General features: G+C 47.4%; 1 protein-coding gene across 2 annotated transcripts in view; it reads left to right on the forward strand.

The window, feature by feature from the left end:
* Positions 1-10,406, forward strand: part of LOC123609414 (zinc finger protein with KRAB and SCAN domains 4-like) — a 455,099-nt gene that overhangs the window by 227,642 nt on the left and 217,051 nt on the right. The window lies entirely within an intron of this gene.

Genomic DNA, 10,406 nt, shown 5'->3' on the forward strand with positions numbered 1-10,406 from the left:
CCCATAATCAAAGACATACAAATAGATAAGAAAAGATGCATTCTGTGTTTATCAGATTGGCCACAGTTAAAAGGCGCGGGGGCACCCGCCTGGCTGTCGTCGGTCTGGTATGGGGGGGGGGGGTTGCACACCAGACGGGGGAGGGAGCCGCCAGCGGCTGCCGGTTTTCTGGAGGAGAATCTACCATTCTGAATGTGCTCCTTTTAAAAGTGCTCTTAATCTCCTAGAAGCCCCAGGGCCGGAGAAGGAAAATGGTAATGAGGCACGAATAAAAACGCTTTGCCTCTCAGCCAGCAGCGCTTGGTCTATCGAGTTCCCAACTGCTCAGTCGTCTCTGCTAAAATTGGGACTGGGTGAGGGATACAGGCCTGGATATCGCTGGATACCCCGCTTCAGTAACATATTTAACCCCACCCCACCTCCCCGGAGGCCTCCCGGCCTCCTTGTCCCTCGCGTGTACAATACTGTGCACCTCTGGACCCCAGGTGCTGAGGCCCGAGTGAATCACACTCCTCAATTCACAACCGCTTGTCCTTGCAAAGCCCCTCTTGTTCTGTAGATGATTTACAGCCTTGATTTCCAAACCACATTCTCCCCACCCCCACTCCCCCACCGTCCCCATGGCTAAAATATGTTTCCTATTCCTGTGGTTTGTAATCCTGGAAAAACTTGCACATTCCTCATCAGATTACTAGCCCCTTAAAGCTTAAAAAAAACCACTCACTCCCCCCCCCCTCCGCCCCCCGCCTTTGGACATCAGAATCAAGTGGTTGAGTTCATCAAACTCTTACATTCATGGCACTTTATCATCAGGCTGTGCACTGATTGTCTTATTATATTAATTTAAAATGTTTTTTTCTTGTCTCCAATCCACCCCTATTTTCCGGCTCTCGGGAGGATGGGCAAGGAAACGATCGATCGATCGTGCAGAGTGGCAGGTCGGGGCCCCAGACGACAGGAAGCCAAATGACTGAGACAAGGTGAAGGTTCGTGCAGGTTGGCTTTGAATCCCAAGTCGAGGGCGAGTGTCTGGGCTGGCTCTCGAGGACTAACAGGGAGACGTCGGGCCCTCCGGATTCCCCCCACACCTCTCTTCCCACAGCCTTCCCCACAGAGGGTCTGTGGGCAGCTCTCTCTTCTACCCACCCCTCCCCACCCCCAGGGGGAAGTCCCTCTCGGCCAGCCTGTCGCCACCCCCCCTCCAGGTCCACACAAAGGGCAGCCTCCGCCTCCAAGTCTGATGGGGCTCAGTTCTTTGAGTCTGGGCATTCCTGAGCTCTCTTGGAAAACAGACGCTTTTGTTATCCCAGATTCCTCATCTCTCCTCCGAGGCCTCTAATCTGCTGGGGGATGGGGGGGGGGGGGAGCCCAAAACAATGACCTCTGACCCAGCCCCAAAGCTCCCACAGCCCGGTTTCCTGCCATGTGAACCTCCGGACAGCAGACCTGACACCTGCCCCTGGCGGCCTCTGTCTCAGCTCAAGAACGATGGACATTAAAATATACAGCCTCAAAAATGTTTTTGTTACTTACCAACGTTTTCCATTCCTTTATCCTCCCCAAGCTGTGTGACTTTGGGCAAGTTACCCTGTGTGCCTCTGGTCTTTGTTTATGAAGTTGGGAGAATAATACAAAGTTTACAGGGCTAATTAAAAAAAAAAAAAAATAGAGGAGATGATTCATTCAAAGTCTAAACATGACCTGGCCAAGGTAAACATCCAGTGTTGACTCAACTAAGAAACTGATGCACAAGTAGAAAACCCAGTTTACCCAAAGTCGTGGGAAATTGCTAACTGCTCCTCCGTTGCTGTTATCAATTCCTTGCTCTCTTCACTATTTTCTCCTTGCTCAATGACTCGAGAGCAGAAGAGGTTTCATCATAATCTCTGACTCAGTGGTGGGACTAAGTGGCCTAAAATCGCCACTGTTTGAGAATTCTGTCCCGGAGGAGAGAAATTTCCAGGGCTTGGGCTCCACGGTGGGGGGGCACTTCCTGTCACCATGGCGTCCGGTCCACCTGCGCGTTCCAGCACCCCTGCCTCCTCCCCTTCCATCCACTGGAGCTGCTTATCCAGTCCCTGTTGTTGCCTTTCCGGAAGGTGCAAATAACCCCCCCTCTTGTCTCCTCTCTTCCAGGTTCTTCACTTCCTGCGGACCCCTGCCTGGCGACCCCCTCCACCGATAAAGAAACAGTAGGGTCAACCAGTTGAGCACAGCATCAAACCCAGCCTCTCCAGCGTGTACCACGCCTATCTGGACAGGCTCCCAGCCTCCTTCCCAGCACCCCCTCCCGCGATTCCCTGACTTCACACCAGCCGAATCCATCCAGTCTCTAAAACACACCTCTTTGCACTTATATTCTTGAACTTGGAGGTCAATTATTCTGAGTACTTTGGGATTCTACGCACCCCCCCCCCCCAATTATCTCTATGTTTCTTCCCACCTAGAGGACAAGGATGCAATTTTATCAGATTTTACCAAACAAGATTTTAGGTGGAAACGTTTGTAACCTGAGCCATAGAGTTAAGGCTGGAAACCTGTCCAGACCTAAACAGAACCATAAACTCTTCTCACTTTCTGCCTTTAAAAATCCTACACTTGCCAGTAATCCATGAAATTTAATACACAATGATGAAGTTTTAAGGTGATGGTGGGGTGGTCCAGAGCCAACGGCCAAGAAAGAATTCTTGAAGACATCTTTGGTGCAAAAAGGTGATTTTATTAAAGCACAGGGACAGGACCCATGGGCAGGAAGAGCTGTCCTGACAGATAACTGATTATGTACCCTCAGGTTGGGAAGGGGTCAGGGGTAGAGTAAGTCTGTAAGGAATTTTGGAAGCAGGGTTTCCAGGACCTTGAGGGGCTGGTGTTGCTAGGCAAATGCCACTTATCACCGTTTAGTAAAACCTCAGTCATGAGACCCTTCAGATGTAGGGTGGGGTTGCATATGCTTGGAGTATGTTTGCCAGCATGTATCTCAGGGCGGTTAAGACAAAGGAAGTAGACTTGCAGGACCCTGGGGGGGTCAGGGTAATGTTAAGCCAAGGTTCCCTTTGCCCCCAGCGAAGTGTCATCATTGAGGCAGCTGACCCCGTAGAGGGAGGTCATTCTATCAGTTTTAAGAACTTGTTGATGGGCTGTAGGCAGTAAGGGAATTTAATTTTTCATTTGCCTTAGTTTCCCACGTCACCATGGCAAGCACTTAAACCCCTTTCTTTTGTTCTTGGACAGCCAGGAGTGTTCAAGGAAACACATGTCCCACCTGGGGGGGGGGGGTGCGGGGGGAGGCTATAACCTGTACTTTGCCCTCAGCTCACCCCACACAGGGTGGCAGAAATCACTATGTCTCAACCACTGCCTACTTTTCCCATTCAGACTCCAACTTTTCCTTGAGCTAGGACTCCTTGGAGGAGAACTTTCTTGCCCAAGGTGACACAGCTAATGAGCAGCAGTTAAATAAAACCTCCGGACTCCCCATCCTCACTTCTGTTACTGACTTGATCCTGCCTGAAAACCGACAGCAAGTTTCTTGTGTTTTAATTAAAAGTAACAGGAGTTTGGTTCCTTTGGTTATAAAGGAAACAGGTTCAGCTTTTGCTGAGATGCTGTCCACCTCTTCATCCCAGATTCAAACCCAGCCTCTGCAACCCAGACCTGACATAGAGATTTTGGTCCCCATTTAGTTTTACTTGAATATTTTCCCTGAATTAGATCATCTCTGCTGGCATCTGGGATCCCCGTTCAGACCTCCAGGATTTTCTTTACTCTGGGTGTTAAGTGTGAGGCATACGACTTATCCCTAAATCTGCAACTTTAAAATAATATTGCATATGTTTATGTAATATTTGTAGTTCACCAATGTCCTTCACATCAGTGATTCCATTTAGCCCTCCCAGTAAGCCGGTTAGGCAGATAGGACACGCATTCCTTGCTCGAATTTGCAATGGAAAAGTGAGGTTCAGACAGGGGACATGACTTGGGCAGTGTCAGAATAGTGTAGACCTAGACCAAAAGTTTGAGTTTTCATTTCAAAACCATTTGTGTCTCCACTCTTAGCTCAATTCCCCATAAAACATGTTTGGGAATGGAGGAAAGTCCCAGAGAGACCACAGTCCTTTTGCATTTAATTTTCATCCACACGTGTTCTTAACCTGCTGACTTCCTTTCCCAAACTTGCTGAGGTCTGGGACTCTCCCCTGGTCTGGGCTGACTGTGGCCCCAAGACTTCCCTAGAGCCAGGCGGCCTGGCACACAGCCGTGTCACTGACCCCAGCTTTCTGCTCCAGGGAGAGCTCTGCTGCTTGGAGGTGAGGGTGGGAGGCAGTGAGAGGAAGGGTGTGTGCTCCCCAAGGCGGTGTTCTTGTCTCTTACTCCAGCTCTAATGGGCTGGGGGAGGGCGTGGGAGAGAGCTCCGTGTCCTGGCACAACTACCGGAACCTGAGGAACCCACACGGTTGGAAACCAGAGCCCTCCCACCTGCAGATTCTGCAGTCTGTGCCTCAGGCCCTTGCTCCCAGGGAAAGAATAAATATGCTAAATAAAAGATGCCTTTTGTCAACAAACATGCCCTGCGGCCATCGCCAATGACATCCCAGATCTGTGAGGCTTTGAGAAAATACCTCCCTAGACCTCAGTTTACCTATTTATAAATCAAAAAATCACCTAAGTCCTTTCTAAGGCCGACATTCTCAGTTTTTTTTTGTCTCAGCTTTTGAGAGAGATTCTGAGCTCCTCTGAAGCTGAGTTGATCAGTTGTTACCCCTAGGCGATTGGGAAGCAAAAGTAAGAATCAAGAAATTCTGTGGATTTTGAGTTCTCCTGTGGCATATGGGTTTCCCAGGCCACAGCTGTATATGGGAGAGCCGGATGCTCAGTAAAGTAGAAAGACTGGCCGGTCCAAGCCACCAGGCCAGGGCCAGACACAGCTACAACCCTACCCCCACAACTGTCTATCCACGTTGCAATCAGATCGGATGCAGAACAGATTCGAGGTTGAGCCCACTTGGCTTCTCTATCACCCCTTCGCCTCTGGCACCCTATGAAGGGTCTGAGGGCGCCAGGATAACACGAGGATTTGACCTAGAAAACCCCTGCAGTCACCCCAGGGACACCCAGGGACAAGGTTGGCTCTCTTTCTGCCTAAGATCAAGAGAGGCAGGACGTATTTACAGATGCAGTGATACGATGTTTGGAGTTTGCATCAAAATCATTCCGTGTGTCTGTGCAAGGGGGGAGGGCTGGGGGCACATGTGGATGTCGATGAAATTGGCCGGGAAATGTGCTGATCACGGCTGAAGCAAGTAGGAGGTATATGAGGTCAATGATACTCTTCGCCCTGCTGCCTGCGTGTGTTTGAGAGTTTCCATAGAAAATATTTAATCAAAGGTAACAAGCTGGGAAGGGGGCTTCTTAAAACTAATGGATAGAAAAGGAATAGCACAGTTAGAGGGTAAATAAAAGAGATAAATGGAGAGGGAAGGGGAAGGAAGAAAGAAGACAAATAGTGGGATTTTTGTGAGCAGTCACTAAGTCCTTACTCTGTGCCAGGCATTTCTAGGTATAAATTCTTACTAATGTTTATTTTAAAAGTCATCGTTATTATGTTCTTTTACAAAGAAGAAACTAATACGCATACAAATTAAAATTGCTCAAAATTGCATAGCTAGAAAGAACTCAAAGCCAGGTCTGTTTAAGCCCTAAATCCCAACTTTTGTCCCTGGACACAACAGGCAGGGAGAGAAAGAGACAGCAGCCGTAGACAGCGAAGGGTATAGAGTGTAGAAATGGAAACAAATGGGAGACAGAACGAGGCTCAGTGAGTTAGGCATCAGGGACCAGGTTGACAAGAAGCCTTTTTGAAGCCATTCCGGATGGGTGGGCGGTAGGGGCTGGTCCCTCTCCCCCGCCCCAGACTCTGGGGAGGAGGGTTAATCTTGCATCAGGATAAGTTAATAGAAATCTGTGATGCCATCTGGAGCTTGCTGTGAAGGAAACATGAATTCCATAGTTCCATCTCCGACTGGTGCAGGCACCCAGGAGAACCCACGACCTCCCAGACATTTGTGACTAGCCTTGCCACAAACTTCCTGTGTGTGTGTGTGTGTGTGTGTGTGTGTGTGTGTGTGTGTGTATTCAAGCTAAATTATAGCAGAAAGGGAACAGGTAGGGAGGGATGCCTGATTGGCTGTCAGGTTAAGCGTCCGACTTTGGCTCACGTGGTGATCTCCTGGTCTGTGAGTTCGAGCCCCGTGTTGGGCTCTGTGCTGACAACTCAGAGCCTGGAGCCTGCTTTGCATCCTGTGTCTCCCTGTCTCTGCCCCTCCACCACTCACACTCTATCAAAAATAAATAAACATTAAAAAATATTTTTTAAAGTTCAATTGCCTGGGTGGGTAAACTGAAATGGGCACCAATCTCAAAATGGCAATTCATATAAACTTAGGCTGACTTTTGGTTGACATTAAGGCCAAAGTGAATAATAAAACATAAAAATGAGTGACCTGATAGCGTTCCAAGGATATTAGAGAAAATAATGCTACCTTGGACTATACTGATGAGTGCATAGTATTCCAAAAAATGTGCTTTATATTGATCGAATCAGACCTGAAATAGCGTTTCTACCTGCGGACAGAACAAATAAAAATGTGAATTAATAAATCAGAGCATGTTCTAAGGAAGAGCGTCAGGATGTACGCTGGCTTCCGGTAGGTATTTGTTGAATTACGAGGCAGGTAGTTAGACGTGCGTGAGGAGGGATAAAGCAGGTGCAGACCACAACCTCCGAGCCACCTCCAAGGAATAACAGGACAGGAAAGGCCTAACCGCAGAGCCGGCTCAGAAGCCACAGCGGGGGCGGGGCGTGGGGGGGGGGGGGGCGAGCTCCAAGAGCTGAGCATGCGCACAAACGGTACAATTTGCCCTTCCGGTCAGAGCAAAAGCTCGTTAGAAATCCGTAAAGACGCAATGCGTGAATAAATACAGTTAGAACAATGCATCAGGGGCAGGCGCATGCTCCAAGCCAAAGTGTGATGGACCCACCAGCTGCCGGTCAAGCAAGTCAATCCAAGCCCAATCTGCTCGTACACAAAGCAAATTTAAGAGGATGCGGCTAGAGCTTCCGGGGCCGGTCCCACTCTCGCTCCGCAGTGGCCCGCTTTCTCTGTTGCGTGAACGGTACGTGGCAGCCCTATGAACTATGCCCCCACGCTGGTGTCGCGTCTCCATCCTTCCATGCGTCTGGGTCAAGAACCGAGCGAGCCGGTAACGCAGAGAAACTAGATGAACTCATGAAGGGAGGAAGAAATGATCGGTCATCTGTCTGCCTCGATTTGGGCCCCCACAGGCCCTTTACGATGCAGCAGGCAGAGTGAACGTTGTAAAAATACGCGGTTAAATCTGACACGGCGTTTTCCCGCTTGCGGGTCCCGAGGCTGCTCAGCGAACGTACAGAATCCAGACGACCACGAGGCGCCCCGGAGTCGGGGCCCTCGCATCCTCCAGCCGCTCCGGTCTGTTCTGGGTCTTGCCAGCCACCTCCACCCGGCGCTGCCTCTCCCTAAGTCTTGCCGTGTCCCAGGTCTCACCTCCCGGGTCCCCTGGAGGGAGGGACCCCCTCTGACTCCTCCTGGTTACGCTGTGTGATCTCATCTGTGGTCTTCTTTCCGGGGCTTCTCAAATTCTGCAACTTTCTTGTTTATTCAATGAAACAAGCATACGTCGCTTTAAGGTCTACCTACCCGTGAGGTGTAAACCTCACTCTGTCCAGCTTGTCTAAAAGTCACCTGCTTTTATTCATCCGGAGCTTAATGAACACTCGTCGGATGAGTAGGTAGACCTCTAGAGGTCTTAGAGGAATAGCTCGTAGATCCGGTTGGACGCACAGAAGCCATTTTACAGATCTGTTGAAAACTGTGGACTCCTCACTCTCTAGAAAAACGACGCTGCGCACTACGGTTATGACACCAAGGGGTTCCCGATCCCTCAATACTCTTGCTGGCTGTAGCGATGTTAGGTTTGCTGAAAATAGCAGGAACACAAAATCTTTTCCTCTAAGGACATGAGTTTCATCCAGAAACTGAGAGTGGATGTTCTGGCCAAATATTTTTTCCAGTTCCCAATTTATTCGGAGCCTTTGAAACAAATACAGCTATCCCTAGAAGCTCACAGTGTCTCTCTGGTCCCGAGCTAGTGTGTTCAGGCTACAGCTTGAAAAACTGGAAGTCCGCGGCTGTGCCTGTCGGAGGCCCTACCTGCCCCCACCGAAGGAGACACACACACACATAGGCCTTCTGAGCTCTGACAGCTAGTGCACAGAAGTAACATTCCGTGCTTGTACGTGTGCTGTGGCATCGAAGTGTGGTGCCCAGGACAGTTCCGTAACTGGTGACCTCGTACAAGCAAAGCTTGTGTAAAAAGCCTCTGTATGCTCATCTATGCATATGCTAGGGCTTCCTGGGGACCTAGAGCAATCAAGGCTCAGCATGCTAAGAACAAGGAGACAACAGTTCGAAAGCATGTCTTTGCTAGAAATCTAAGAAGTAGAATCACACGCACAGCAGATGCGTGGAAATACGTTGTAGGTCAGCAGGCATGCACGAGCAGGCTTTTCTGGTTGATCCTGTTACTCTGCTCTACGAGATCTGTATACTTTCAAATTTCAAATTTCATTTCATTTCAAATTTATAGTTGGTTTATAGCCCAGCATATGGTCAATTTTTGTAAATATTCCACGTGTGCTTTAAAATAATATGTATTCTGCAGTTGTTAGGTGTTCTATATATGTCTGCTAGGTCTAATTTGGTAACTGTGCTGATTAAATCTCATATGCCATTATTCATGTTTTTCCTGCTTTTTCTGTTACTAAAAGGAGTATGTTAGAGTTTTCCACTATATGCAGATTTGTATATTTCTCTGTAGAGTTCTGTCAGTTTTTAATAACTTTTTTTTTTTCTAGCAGGCTTCACACCCAGCACAGAGCCCAGTTCAGGGCTTGAACTCACAACACCGAGATCAAGACCAGGGCTGAGATTGAGAGTCAGATGCTTAGCCAACTGAGCCACCCAGGTGACCCAGTTTCTGCCAATTTTTAATTTATGTATCGTTAGTTATGCTATCAGGTGCTTACAAACTTACAGTAATTATATCTTCCTGGCGAATTATCTGCTTAATCAGTATGAAAAAATTTTCTAAATCCTTTGTTATCCATTTTGCCTTAGAGTCTACCTTGTCTGTAAACAACATAGCGAATTTTATTTTGGTTTATTTATGCTTAGTAACTCCTACCCTTTACTTTCAAGCATTAATTTATCTTTCTGTGTTAGGTGTCTATTTTGTCTCTTCTGTTCTATATCCCATATTCTCTCATTCTAGTTTTCTTTTGAACTATTTGGTATATGTTTATTCCCCCTCCCCCACTCCCATAAGGTTGATGATTATATACACTTTGAACATTCTTTGAGATTACGAAATGCATCCGGGATATATCAGATTCTATTAATAAATAGTTAATCTGCTTCATTTTACCCTCTTTCTCGGCAATGTAAAGACCTTAGAATTTTATAACACTATATCCAATCTCTTGAATTATATAATTATATGGTATATTACTGTTGTGATTAAACATAGGTAGACATTACCTATCTAAATATATAAAGAAAAAGATGTTGTTCACATTGTCAATCTTCATAATACATTCACCATGATGGTTAATTTCATGTGTCAACTTGATTGGGCCATGGGGTGCCCATATATTTTGGGTGAATATTATTTCTGAGTGTGTCTGTGAGGGTGTTTCCAGATGAGAGTGACATATATACATATTTTTTAATTTTTTAAATTTTACTTAAATCCAAGTTAGTTGACATATAGTGTAATAATGGTTTCATGAGTAAAATTTAGTGATTCATCACTCAGATGAAAGTAACATTTATTTATTTATTTTGAGAGACAGAGATAGCGTGAGTGGGGGAGGGGCAGAGAGACAGAGGGAGAGAGAGAATCCCAAGCAGGCTCTACACTGTCAGCACAGAGCCCAACGCGGGGCTCGAACCCACAAAACCGTGAGATCACGACCTGAGCCAAAACCAACAGCCGGATGGTCAACCGACTGAGCCACCCAGGTGCCCCGGGAGTAACACTTAAATTGGCAGCATGAGGAAAACAGATTGCTCTCCACAACGTGGGTGGGCCTCATCCTATCTGTTGAAAGTCTAAACATAAAAAAAAAAAAAAAAAAAAAGGGCTGAGTAAGAAAGAATTCTTTCTCTCTGCCTGTCTTCGAGCTGGAGCACCAGTCTTCTGCCTTCAGACTCAGACTAGAACTACATCAGCTGTCCTGGTTCTCAGCCAGCTGATAGCCGATCTTGGGACTTCCCAGCCTCCACAGTTACATGAGCCGATTCCTTATA

The sequence above is a fragment of the Leopardus geoffroyi genome, chromosome B2 (genome assembly GCF_018350155.1).
Source record: "Leopardus geoffroyi isolate Oge1 chromosome B2, O.geoffroyi_Oge1_pat1.0, whole genome shotgun sequence".
NCBI classification, from domain to species: Eukaryota; Metazoa; Chordata; class Mammalia; order Carnivora; family Felidae; genus Leopardus; species Leopardus geoffroyi.